The sequence below is a fragment of the Pongo abelii genome, chromosome X (assembly GCF_028885655.2).
Source record: "Pongo abelii isolate AG06213 chromosome X, NHGRI_mPonAbe1-v2.0_pri, whole genome shotgun sequence".
Taxonomy (NCBI): domain Eukaryota; kingdom Metazoa; phylum Chordata; class Mammalia; order Primates; family Hominidae; genus Pongo; species Pongo abelii.
In genome coordinates, this window is record NC_072008.2 from 31791491 (window position 1) to 31798985 (window position 7495).

Sequence of the window (7495 nt, forward strand, 5' to 3'; positions counted from 1 at the left end):
ACAGCTTTTAAACATTACAGTATTCTGAGCTAAGGGTGGAAATTCACCTCAGAGAATTTTTAATTGTCTGTCTGAGTCCTGATGCCTCAAATTTAGCATGTTATTCATCTTCTGTTATAACATTACCATGTTCTATTACAATATTTTTTAAATACTGTAATTTTTAAAAATCTGTCTCCCTTACTAGATTGTGAGCTCTGACTTCAAAGACTATATCTTATTCCTACTTCTTTCCTCGGTATGGAGCATCACACCTGGTGCACAGTCACACTAGCTATATTTCAATTGCTCAATAGCCATATGCTACAGTACTGCACATCACAGATATAAAATATCTTCATCATCACAGAGAATTCACATCACAGTCCTGATTTAGAGCAGGATGTCTGAAACTTGGCACTACTGACATATTGGACCAAATAATTCTTTGTTGTGGGGGGCTGTCTTGTGCATTGTAACACGTTGAGCAGCATCCTTGGCCTCTGCCCACTTGATGACAGCAGTATCCCCGCCCCCAGTGTGACAACCAAGAATGTCTTGAGATACTGTCAAATGTTCTCTGGGGATGAAATTATATCAGGTTAAGAACTACTGACTTAGATAAATACTCCCTGAACTAGAGTCCTGGAAACCTTTAGGTGGCCCAGACTTATTCTAAAGAATTGCTAAAAATTATTTTCTTTTAAAAGAGGTGCTGGGCGGAGAGAGAGGAGCAGAAAAGATAACTATTGAGTACTTGGCTTAATATCTCGGTGGTGAAATAAAATGTAAAATGGACCCCTGTGACGCCTGTTTGCCTATGTAACAAACCTTCACATGTACCCCGCAAGCCTAAAATAAAAGTTAAAAAATGAAAAGAATAGGAATCGATTTAAAAATAAAAATAAAAGTGATCTCACATATAACAAACGTTTCGTATCATTGCATAAGGCAATGCTGCTTAATAAAAGAAAAATTTACTATAGTAGAATCGTACCACAGTCATAAGAAGCAACCCTTCCCCATTTCTCTTAACCAACACACCTTGAATCCATCAAATTAAATTCTTGCATAAGAGGTAACCACCTTCGGATTTCTTTCTTAGACCTGTATCTCTAAAAGAAAACATCCTTACCACTTTAGTGCAGACCGGCCTGGCTTTCAACTATGAGGATCCACATTTTTTTTCCCTAATGGCTTTAGACATACTCTGGACACAAAATAATTTTTCTTGCCAAGGTGGTATGCCAGAAATGCTAGGAAAATAACTCCCCCCTTGGAAGCAGTCCTAAACCAATGACTAGCAGGATTTTGTGTATAAATACCCCAGCTCCCTTACCCCTTTGAAAGAATAACTCTTAAACACATGTTTTCAATCCATTTAGAATTTCCCCAGTGGGATTAAATTCCACTAGACCAGTGGCAGTTGGCTTGATAATGCGTTTTTTACTGAATGATTTCTCTTCATAGTCTCACTATCTTACCTCACATTCATCTCTGCCTTCTGTAGTAGCTGGTGCTTCACATTCCTAGGACTTCCCAAGTTCTAAGTACCTGGAATTCAGGTTTCCCAGATATGCTAACTCCTCCACATTCTCTGCATATTCCTAACTTTTTTATCTTTTTTATTTTATTGTTTTTCCTCCCAGATTTTTTTCTCTTTGTGGTAAATATCATTTTAATTCCCCTATTCTCATTTTAGTGAAGGTTAAAGAGACATCATTTTTAACCAGAACTCCCTATAAGTGATCTATGGAAAGAAAAAATTAGCAAGAAAAAGACATTTGACTAGTTGCATGAGTCAAGGGTTAAGTAAAGGAGAGGATGAAATTTGTGATAATTTAAATTTAGCCAGTGGGAGGTTGCAAATAAAGACTCCTCTCTCTGTAAGTTAGAATTCTTTATAGCCTTAAATTTCCCAGGTCTAGTTTAGTACTTATATTTATTTTCCTCACTATTTTTTTACTGCAAAATATTCGGAAACCATTTGTAACTTTAAGTCACACAATTCTAATTTAATGATTAGGTTAAAGCAACAAAAATTCCTACTAATTTTGTAGCTCTATAACACTCAAATATTGGCAATCCTATGTGGCTCAAACTAATACTTTAACATATTGTTTATGGACATACTAGAAATTGTACTGTGTATGCTAACTTCTACACTGGGATCTAGATTTTGTACCTCTGGATCTTTTCCAAGCTGAATGAATATGTTCATACAAGGTTGTACTCTGGTTAGCATTCTGTTTATCAAAAGACATGATAATCATGTATATGAAACATGAGAAAATTTGAGTCAGTTAAACTGAAAGATCTACTTAGAAAAATATCTACTTCTTCTCCGAGTCACATTCTTGTGAATTCTGGCTTTTTAAAACTATTTTTGAAATTTTAGTAAGATTACATAAAACAGCGCTATGTAAACTATAAAGGATCATATACAAATGAGGCACATTACTATTAGTAATTATAATGCACCACCAGAAATAAGAGATAGAAGGCTCTTTAACCTATTTTGACTATGAGACAGGAGGACAGAACCAATTCCCCCAACAGCCAGGGTTCAGTATTATTAATAATGATAATCAAAAGAATCTACTAACAACATACCAAGCCTTCACAATATGCAGGGCACAGTACTAAGTGCTTTATATAAGTTTTCTCATTTAATCTTCACAATATTAATCTCTACTCCTATTCGTCTATTTAGAAACCAGGCCTGGAGTGATTGAGAAACTTGAAGGAAAATCACACAGTTTGAAAGTGACATAGCTAGTGTTCAGAAACAGAGTCTACACTTTCATTACTATCCTCCACTGCAGGATAATTCCAGCGCAAAGGATGATCTTTTTTTTTTTTTTTTTTTGAGATGGAGTCTGGCTCTGCTGCCCAGGCTGGAGTGCAGTGCAGTGACTTGATCTCGGCTCACTGCAAGCTCCACCTCCTGCATTCACGCCATCCTCCTGCCTCAGCCTCCTGAGTAGCTGGGACCACAGGCGCCCGCCACAACACCCGGCTGATTTTTTGTATTTTTAGTAGAGACGGGGTTTCACCATGTTAGCCAGAATGGTCTCAATCTCCTGACCTCGTGATCCGCCTGCCTCGGCCTCCCAAAGTGCTGGGATTACAGGCGTGAGCCACTGCGCCTGGCTGCAAAGGATTATCTTTAAGTGAAACACAGAAATAAGGATGTAAAATGGAATTTAGAATTCCAAAGTCTATCAACAAGGAAACTAGTGCTATGAAAAGCTAGGTAATTTGTCCACAAATATCCAGTGCTACCTGTGGACAGAGCTAGAAAAGTGCCCAGATGGCCATTTACTTCACCACCAAAGTGAAATGCACCAAACCAAGGGGAAATGACTTCTCTGGGAGCTTAACAACTCTACCTTTTTTCCCCATTTAATTATAACGTGTCTGTTAACTTGCAACCCTCTGTTTGATGTCTCTTCTTTTTTCAGTCTTTAGCAAATTCCACATCGTATTTGGCCACATCAGACATAAAATTAACATCAATTCATTTTCAAGAGACAAAAGAAAACTACGATTTTCTAATCGTAGTTACTTTTCTCCTAATCTTTTGCAAATGTCACCTTCTCTATGAAAATGCTATGTTCAAACGACCTGTGTAATATTTCATGGCTCTAAATGCAATCACAAAATATATATTTGGTATCAAGATAAATAAGATACATGTTAATAAGTCCCTCTAAAGTTGTAAAATTTACACTATTAGAATGAAAGATTCCCGAGGGCTAAATAAATTTTGTCTCTACCTTTCCTCCTCTTTTTAAATGCCTGGTCCTGTTGTATAAACACCGTGCTTCAGTATCTTCTTGATGATAATGAGGTGGATTTGGCCAATCTAGCTATTTAAAAAGTCTGCTCTGTTCTTTTAACTTATTTTTGTAGATGTATAACAAAACTAGTTATGGAAATTCTCTGAGATTTAGATAAATCATTTTTTCACATAAAATTGGTGCTACAGAAATAATATGTGGACTATAAGCTTTCACGATTCTTGAACATTTGACCATTATCTATGAACTATTGAGACAGTTGAAAAAAAAGCCACAGCTGGAACTATATCGAGCTCAACTCAGCAACTTAATTGTGAAATTAATACAATAATAATAATTGTAACAGCAGGAACTAAATCATGCTGGTGCAACTGCTGGGTTTGTCCTTAGATATTAACTCTAAAGGTTATATTCATTGTGGTGCCACCTTTTTGGAAAGAAGGGCACATCAGGGTTTTGAGTGCATATTTTAGAGTTTTCCTTTGATACTGTACCATATAAAATGGAACACTAAAATCACAATAAAATGTGTCTGCTTTGTGTGAAGGTAAGTAAGTGCCAAGCTTATTGTAAGGCATTTCGAATCTCGGACACAACGCCTTTTATATTTCAGCTAATATACTGGGCTGTTGGGCTGTGCTCATTTTTATAATTACAGTAGTTTCCTGCATAAGCAGTTTTAAATGGACCCATTGCAACATGCCAAGAAATAATTAGCTCCTATCATTTAATCTTACATATTTATATGTATCATAGCATATGTTGGCACATACATTCACTTACTAATTCAAGCATCATCAAGTAAGTCTAGATCAGAAATATATTTAGCAGTTCCACCTCTACATATTCTTTCAGACTGAGCTAATCAGCCACTAGTTATAGAGAGAAAGATAATACTTTCTAAAATATATATTTAGATATTTTCTAAAATAACACTTTACTTTGAAATGGTTTAAGACTCACAAAACTTGCAAATATAGTACAGAGACTTCTCATGCACCTTTCACCCAGCTTCTCCCAATGATAGCATTTTAAATACCCATAGTACATTATCAAAGCTAGGAAACTGACATTGGCACAATACTATTAACTCCAATACAGACCTCATTTATATTTCACCAGTTCTTACATACACCCTTCTAAATAAATATTTATTTTAATCTGGCTTAAATCCTAACTCTTATGTTAGACAAGTATGTTTTATAGCTATTTTAATATCATTCAAAATTTTCTAAATAATGTTCAATGTAGTAAAATTATAAGAATGATATTCTGATCACTTAATTCAAAACTCTTTGCTTCCTGTTATGGGATTGTTGCCACAGAAAATTTCAAATATTACCTTTTTTTTTTTTAAACACAGAAAGCATCTTGAATGAGAGGGCCTGACTTTTTATCCCTGTTAATACGTACGTTCTCAATTACTCCATAGAAACCATATATGAAAAGTTTAGTTCAGCTTCTTTGCTCCCAAGTCTCATTTCTTACTAGCATTTTTCTTAACATCTGGTTCAATGTTCACAGCAGATCAGCTTTCAAATACTTTTTTTTAAAACTCAGAAATTAGTCAATTTTACATCTACAATTATAGGTCTTTTAGGATATTCTAACAACTAAAAATCCTAAAGGCAAAATATATGTTTTCAAGTAAAAATATATGAGGTTTTTTTTTTTTTGAGACAGAGTCTCACTCTGTCACCCAGGCTGGAGTGCAGTGGTGCAATCTTGGCTCACTGCAACCTCCGCCTCCTGGGTTCATGCCATTCTCCTGCCTCAGTCTCCCGAGTAGCTGGGACTACAGGTGCCCGCCACCACGCCTGGCTAATTTTTTGTGTTTTTAGTAGAGACAGGGTTTCACCATGTTAGCCAGGATGGTGTTGATCTCCTGACCTCGTGATCTGCCAGCCTCAGCCTCCCAAAGTGCTGGGATTACAGGCGTGAGCCACCGCGCCCGGCCGATGAGTTAAGATATTATATATAGTGCTTCATATTATCCATCACTGTTCCTATGCTAGAAGTCACTCACAAAAGCTAAATAGTTGGCATAGCCATTTAGCAAATATAAACAAATATCTGCTTCCTAAATATTTTAAAGGGTTAGTCATTATTAATTTTTATAAAATGTATTTCAATCACATTAATCTCAACCATATAATATCTTTGTAATGTGGATATAAGTTATTCAATAGGCATTCATTGTGATATTACTTTAATACTTGTTTTTTGTAAAGTATTACCCGCCTTTTGATGGCATGTCCTTAATGACTATCCCTCTTTTGGTGAGTGCCAGATCATTATTAATTCCTTTTGTATTCATTATAACAACATCAATCAGGGAAAGCTCATTTGCTATTAATGTGAGTATAACAGGTAATTCCATTCTAATCTAGTAGTGATTAATGTTCACTTGGTAGTAATTACAATATCACATTTCAAAGTGTTAGCACTGGACAATACTTATTTTGTGTGGCCTTTTAAAGAACCACAGCAGCTTGTCTGGACTTAGAATTGAAAAGGTTAAAGAAAGGCAATTAATCTAAGGACAAAGAGAAAGGATTCTTATGTGGCTGGGAAAGGTGAATAATGGTTAAGTGAAGGGTTTACAAAATTTGTTACTATTTTTTGGTCAATCAGTATGCTTCACATGTACCCAGTAATATCACTACTTCATTTGTAAAACAAAGAAAAATGAAATCGACATGTTTAAAAAGCCATTGTTTTAGCTCCATGATGCCAATGAATTTTCAAACTACATGGATTCCCTGTCCTAAATGACGGATTACTATCAATGTGAGAGTTACAACTTATCTTTAAAAGAAGGGGCCCTTTTGATGTTATCATTTTATTTGTAAATTAGTAAAAATTAAATGTTCTACCTAATTTTGAACCAAAATTGTCTTTATATTGAAAAAAAATCACCTAAAACACATCAATGATATATATTAATATTATAGCTTTATTCTATTTTAGGTAAACTATACAAACTTCCATTAACATCAATAACCAGAGAGACTCCCACACATATTGACACAATATGTTATGTTAGATCAGAGCAGTGCTAGTCATTGAGTTTTAAAATCCTGGAAATATTAAACTTACTGGAGAACATGATAGGTTATCTGTAGGCATCAGAGATTTATAGGCTATATGGGGTGGAAAATGCATGTGAACCTCAAAACAACCTTGAAGTATAGGCAAGACAGGTGTCATTAATCTTATTTCACAGATGAGGAGATTGATGCTGAGAGAAGTTAAGAGACTTGCCCTAAATCCCACTACAGAGCATTTACTGGAACCCAGGGCTTTTAACTTATTTTCTTGTTCTTTCCACTGCAGCCCATGCCATCCTGCCTCCACTCACTTGTGACAGCTTGTAGAGAACAGATGTAAGAAAAATTGCCAAGAGTTTAGGAGTATCCAAATAACAAAAACTATCAGACTATTAGGGTGGCCAGGGGAGAAAGAGAAAAGAGGAAATCAGGAAGGCTGGGATTTTTCCAACCATTTGGGCACACCCCAGGTTTATTCCTGACATAATGAATACCAAGTCTGTAAGTCACAGAATTCGAATTACAAATACCATCAGAAAGCAAGATTTCTGATGTGCTACCAGAGCCACTTAGACTAATTCAGAAACTAAGATGAGGCTGGCCTATAAATGAAGCTTATTGGTAGATACAACTGGTACTCCAGGGCAGCAAAGGGAAGATAAA